Raw genomic sequence first — 7230 nt, 5'->3', positions numbered from 1 at the left:
CCCAAATCCTGGCATCCAAATATCACTATATTAAAACAGTGCAGGGAAAACAGCATGATCAAACATTTACTCCCCTCTGTACATATATCTAAATCACTATCTAGGCAATAGTAAACACTTAACAATGTTGCTTCCCTTATCACATCCCTTTAGAATAGCATCTACATCATGTGCAGTGACATATTGTCTAACTATACCCAAATCTGACTTAACAATCATAATTAATTCCTAAAGAATAAACAAAACTAGCTCAGTCTGCTTGATAATGAGTGGAAATCTTCAAGCAAGGAGATGAATGTAAAAAGAAATGAAAAGTAGGTCAAGGGTTGCATTAAGATATGTGTCATAATAAAAAGCAATGTAATTCACATGAATTAAGAAGCCCGAAGTTGATATCATTTTTGTTTAATAAATGATGTTCAGGCAGATGTTTTATTTGTACACAGAGTGTGAGATTCAGGGGAGAGTTCTCAACATATAAGTATTGTTTGAAACTATGTAACTAGATAAGAGCACCAAGAAAATAAATTCATAAAAATAAGAGGTAGAAAGAATGATCACTGGTCACTCCAATAATAAGAGATGAGTAGAAGTCAGTAAAGAAGATTTAGAACACATTGCATACCAGATAGAAGGAAAGGAAGAAGAGTGTGTTAAGTGAAATGTAAAGCAAAAAGATGTTGTTTAAGGGTACAAACTTGCAACTAGTAGATAAATAAGTCCTAATGCATAGTATAGGGAATATAGACAGCAATATTGTACTATAATCATCAAATCTGCCAAGAGACTAGATCTTAATTTTCCCATCACAAAAAAGAGAGAATAATTATACGATGTGATAGAAGGACTATTGCTACAAAGGCAATCATACTACAACATATAAATGTATCAAATCAACGTGTTGTACACCGTATATATATATACACACAATATTATATGTCAAATATATTTCAATTAAAAAAGGCAAAATAAGAATTTCTAAGAGAATAGATTGTGTCAGTTATCTACTATTTATCAGTCAGGTCAAATTGATAGCTGACCATTGGTTTTAGCCAATTTGAGGTCGTTGGTGATTTTTGTCAAGGGGAGATTTTAGTAGTGTAGTGGGGTCAACTACAGCTGAAGAGAGAATGGGAAAGGATTTAGTGACAGGCAATTAATTCTTCAAAGGAGTTTGGTTGTGACAGGGAGCAGTAATATGGGTAGTAGCTGATGGAAGATGTGGAACAAAGAAAAGTTTTTATTTTTTTTTTCAGAAGGCAAATTAATAGCTTAATGTTGTTCTGCAAACATTTTTTTGCTTCTTTATATTATATAATATTACCCTTTCTATTCTTTCTTTGATCTCTCACTCTTCACGTTTTCGCTCATACTTTTCTCCGATGTTCAGCAATTTTCTGGGCCCTTGGCTGAACTTCTTTCAGCATTGCACTAGCATCTTCATCATAATCCAGTTTCCAGGCAAGGGCAAGATCATGGGCAGCTTCTTCCTAATGGCTCAAAAGTCCCTGTGCTTTCCCTTGCCACTTGTATGGCTGAGCTGAATCAGGATTTATTTCAATAGCTCTGTCACAGTCTCGGATGGCAGCATTTGGCTTCTGTAATTTGATGAAGACACTGGCTCTCTTGGCATACAGAATGGCCAAACGAGGATTTAGCTTGATGGCATCTGCAAACAAGTCAATGGCTTTCTGTAGTTCACCATCATTTAGGGCATCAATGGCAGCCACTTTTTTTTTTTTTTATCATTTGCCTGATCCATCAACTCCTCAGTTATCTCTACATTTTCAACTCCCATTTCTTGAGGGGCATCAGTGTCTGGTTCAATCACACCTTCATTGTCAGTTTCTAGATCACTTTCCTCACTTGATGGTTCGTCTGTCTTTATGTTTTCCTCCGCCTCCTTACTGTTTTTTCTTCCTTGGTATTTTCTTCCAATTTAGTTTTATGAGTAGCAGGTGGTATTTTACCCCCTATGCTCTCCACCCACTCCCTTAGGAAGCGCATTTCCTCGGTGTGCAGAACGCTCGGGTCCTGCTTGCACATTTTCAGAAAGACTCGAAGCTCGCTCATTTTGCGGGGGTCCGTGGTCCAGAGGCGGCGGGAGACGGTGGGCGCGGCGGAGGCTACGGCCCTATTCCAGGTCCGGACGCTAGCTCAGCCTGACCGCGTAAAGGCGGCGGCTGCACCAATTTAAATTCCTAAAACACTGTTTGCGATACATCTGTTATTCAACACGGTCACTAATATAATGTATGATCAAATGTTTTCATTTTACCAATTAATTTGGTAGAAATTGCATTTTATTTGGTTTTTGAAAAAGCAAGTTTGTGGATGTTTTATAGATATTTTGGATTTAAGTCTATTCAATGTCTGTTTGAAGCCCTTTGGCCAGTGATGTATTGAAATTTTGATTTTTTTTTTCTTATTGAATCACAAAGAAAAATGTTACACAGGTAGAAATTATCAGACACTGACCAAAATAAAAAATTTATTTCCTGATATTTGTAATAATAAAGTAGAAATGTAACGCAGCGGCTGGCCAATGGTTTTGCCAAATCATATATTATTTATTTGAATTTGAGTTTAAAATTATATTTTCTGCCAACAAAGCAAATGTTTAAATTTTATTTTAAAAATCTAAGTGTTAAAAGTTTAGTCTGGTAATTGTCCTTGGTTTCCTGGATGAGTGTGCTAATTTCAGATTAATTTTAATATTCAGTGATTGCCTCTGAAATTATCTTTTTGGGTGAGAATAACAGTTCACACAGAGAAAGCTCTGACAGTTAATCAGCAACCACAAACACTTGCAGGCCTTTTTCCTTTCTCCCAAGAACAGCATAAGCACTAGACCTTACGTGCCCACAATATGTAAGAGAATTAAAATGAGGACAACCTATTTCCTTGGATTAAAAAAAAGAAAAAAAACCCACCATTTATTACCAGTATTAACAGTAAACTGTATAATGAAACACCTTCTCTCCAACTTTTCTCTTGTAACTTGACTCTGGAGATCTTTCTCCATAAAAAATTAATTCTAATTTTGTTCCTCTAGTTATTGCCCTTCAGTCTGTGTTGTCTGTATGCTAAGCTCCTCTAGTTATAAAGACACCAATCATATTTGGTTAGGCCCTACCCACAATACCTAATTTTACCTTAATTACCTCTCTAAAAGCCCAATCTTCAAATATATTCACTTTTTAAGGTATTAAGAGTTAGGACTTCAACCTATGAATTTTGAGGGAATGCAATTCAGCTATAACATCAATTGGTCTTAGGCTTTTGACTTTGAGACCAACAATGGATCAAACCTGCCCTAATTTAGGTATGAAGAGGCAAAGTGTAATAAACAGAGTCCTTGGAATCCTGGGATTAAGGAGCAAGGATGGGAGTGATGAGAATCAGGGCAACAATAGACATATTTAATGTATTTCACTGGAAGGATTCAAGACCTCCTACATGACTGAGTTTAAAGTTTTGTGAAGATATTCAATATTGTTTCCTTTTTCTTTTTGACAAAAACACAAACAAAGGATACTTGAAGGTGGTTTAACATTAGTGAAATAGGTTTGTATTTATAATAATAAACACAAGATATCTATATATAAATATTATAGTTGTAACACCTATGCTAAAATATCATGCTGAATGTGAAATGCATGGTAGGACCAACAATTTTTCATTATGGACTCTGTATGCCTTTGTCCCCTGGAGCTCTTTATCTCATCACCTCTTGAAAATAAATTTAGTCCTTCACTGTTCTTCAGCCCTTCTTGATAACATCCAAGTTACCCCCAAAATGACTGCTGGACCATAAAGCCAATCCTTCCTCTTCTAAGAATCATCCTTGACCAACTATTGCAGAACTTTGCAGAACTCCAAAATTTGCAGAACTTTGGCTGACCCAATCCTGCTAAAGCCCTATAAAGGATTCCTTCCTCTTGCCTAAACTAGAACACTCTTATGGAGTCTTCAAATAAAAGCTCTCATTGATTTTATTCCACAGAAGATGAACAATTCAAGGCTTTTATTTAGAAAATTAGTTTTTAAAGAATCAAAACATAGAATAAATGATGTAAAATGTAAAACATGCAGTGAGCATATGACATCCCTCTACTTCATTAACAGCCAAAATAGACAATTTTGAAGTAGACAATGACAACTTAAAATTTCAGGGTATAAAAAAAATAGATAAAAGTAAATAAATAAATAAAATTTCAGGGTATAAAGTACTAAGCCCATTTGAGCTTCATTTTCAGATTAAAGATTACCCAGTGTTATCTTTCTGGAATATTCTGAATCAGGATGTTACATAAAAGGAAGGGGTTGTTGATTTTTAAAAAATAAAACAAAATCAAATAAAAACAAACAAGCAAAAACATGTCTACCAAATGATCTTGTTATCTACATGGTCATATTATGGAACTAACTGTAATTGGTGGTAAATCCTTGCTTTTTATATTTCCAAGAATAAGTTCCTTTAAGCTTTCACTGCTTTTGAAGGACTTGGATGATGATTTCTGGTTTCAACCAGTTGCCATCAAACTTCTCAGGTAGACAGTGCCAGATATACCATTTGCAATATGTCTCAAACTTTAATGTACATGTGATTTGCATTTTATGAGGATCTTTTTTAAAATGCATATTTTAATTTTTCAATTTTAGGTGCATCCCGATTTTCTGTATTTCTAGCAAACTTTCAAGTGATGCCAGTGCTTTTGAACCACAGAATATATTTTGAATAGCAAGGCTTTAAACTGTCAAATCTACTCAGCTCAGTTCCACACATATGTTCCTGAATACTTCTGTCCTGTGAAGTCTAATAGGAATTTCATAATCTGTCTCCTAATAACATTTTCTTTTGTCCAGCCTCCGCCACCTCCCTGAAGTTTCCTATATTTTCTACAGACTTTTATGTTTCTTCCTTTTATATCTACTGTTCATCTCTGTTACATGACTCCCTCTCTTAACAAACTGGAGATTTTCTAATCATTTCCCATCAAGACAGTTAGTTATACCTACAATGTTGTACATTGTTTTTATCATGTGTTATTGCAGGCAGTTCTTTTCAAGACATATTTGAATTAATTATATTCCCCAAATTCAGCAAAACACCTGAGATAAGGCAGGATAACATAAATGTTTACTAAAGAAAACAAAACAAAAACAAAAAAACTGGAGAGAGAAATGGATTTACAGAAATGAAAAAAAATGGAGTTTATTCTTTTCAAAACTTATGCTACAAATACTGATTTTCAATTATACCTAAAATACCTAATATTAGATATTTAACCTGAATTGTCCATGTAATATGAGCCTCCATAGTTAGGTTCACACTCAGCTTCCACATTTGGCTTTTTTCCTGTTAGCTCAGAGAATTTTCAGGCTCTCTTATGAAAGAGGGATAAGTAAATTAAAGGGATCCAAGGATCCTGATAATAGAGAATAGCAACAATTAAAGTTGATGGTGACAGTCAATCATTTTACAGTGGTTATTAATCTTCCACAATTTCAATACCCTTTCTGCTTTAGAAGATGCTAGAAATAACTTTTAGAAAGATAAAGAATCACTAACTGAATTAAATTCAAATGGAGAATACATGTTCAAATGCAGAATTTCCAACACCTTTAAAACAAAATACCTCATACACCACTGGCAATCTAAATTTCACATTTACCACGTATGCGTTTATATCCTGTAATTTCAGTCTATTTTGTAACCAGAAAATTACTCTTTCTCTCCCCAAAATTACCCTAGGCTGCTGTCATATCATTAAAATAGACATTTTGAAAATCAGGTTTAACTACAGAGTTGAGCACATCATAGTTAACTCAGTATCTTCCAGGGTTGTTGTCCCCTTGCCCCCAGTGTTTAAAACACCTTGCCCAACCTTGTTTTTGTTGTTGTTGTTGTTGTTGTTAACAAGAAAGTATCTTGAAAGAAAACATCTATAGAGTATAATGAATGAAACAACCCTTAAATGCATGCAAATGTCCAATAGGCTTTGTTTCTCATGTCCGCTCAGGGGAAGCTATTAAGTGGCATAGAAGTATAGATGTAGACTTTTAAAATAGATACTGCTAAGCAGCAAGTGTTTAGACTCTGACTTCATCGTTCTTTCAAACTTCTCTGCTATTTACAATACCAAAACATATAGATATGAAAAACATTGATTTAACTATAACCCTAACTGCATCCTTACAGCGTAAATGACACAAAAATCTACACAATGACTCAGAAATCTCTATCTTGGAAAGAATAAAATATGCCTTTTTCAAAGCAAATATTTTACTGTAAATATTTGCTATCAAAGTTCATAGAGTTGTTTCTCACTAAGCAGCAGGGCTGAGTATCTGAACAAGATCTCACCTTCTAATATTGCATCATGTATTTTTGTCAGGTATTTTGTAATATTGAATTCATATAATAAAATCATTAAATATACCTATGAATGATTTTAAATAAATTTCCTTACTTCATTTTGAAAATCTAACAATTCATAAAAGTTTTACTTTGAGTTTTTACCCCATTTTGGTATTTATGTTAAGCATAGAGGGAAAGGAATGATCTTTGGAGCAAGAAATATTCAAACTTTGATATTGTCCACTTAAACAACCTAGCTTGATTCTCATTTAACTCATCTGTAAAACGAAACACAGATTTCATACTGGATATCTGATAGGATTAAGCAAGATAATGAATGTAAGATCCATAGTAAAATGTTTATTTTATGGAAATTCTATAAATGATAGTGACTGCTATTTTATTACTTTTTACTAGTCAATGAATATATTTTCACCATGATTATTATAAATTTACAAGCATTGCACAAAGTCTTTGAATTATTTTTGACAAGCTCCATCATGAATTTATATCCTGGTACACTGGTTCTTCAAAGTCATTACAGGATAGTAGTTAAAAGAATGACTGCTGGTATCAAGTACACATTTAAATTCCAGGTTCTCTAATTGTGAGTTCAACATTTTAGTCTACATTTTCTCAGCTGCATGCATTTATACGTATATGATTGTCTCATAGGCTTTTGCATGAAGTTGTTTGAAATTAGCAGACGTGAAGTGTTTAACGGAAAACATGGCATAACAGTTCTGTTACCTCTCCTTGCACGGTGATAGATATATTTATAATTCACAAAATGGGAATAATGACTGTTTATTGTTTCCCAAGTGTTTTTACATGGCACCGTTATTTCAGGTAAGTCAGAAACAGAG

General features: G+C 34.0%; 1 pseudogene; it reads right to left on the bottom strand.

Moving 5' to 3' along the window:
• Positions 1-1348: 1348 nt before the first annotated feature.
• Positions 1349-6531, bottom strand: LOC103011902 (putative protein FAM10A4; annotated as a pseudogene).
• Positions 6532-7230: the final 699 nt, after the last annotated feature.

Source organism: Balaenoptera acutorostrata, chromosome 2 (assembly GCF_949987535.1).
Source record: "Balaenoptera acutorostrata chromosome 2, mBalAcu1.1, whole genome shotgun sequence".
Taxonomy (NCBI): Eukaryota; Metazoa; Chordata; class Mammalia; order Artiodactyla; family Balaenopteridae; genus Balaenoptera; species Balaenoptera acutorostrata.
The sequence above is the reverse complement of the archived record's forward strand: the minus strand, read 5'-3'. Positions and strand labels throughout refer to the sequence as shown.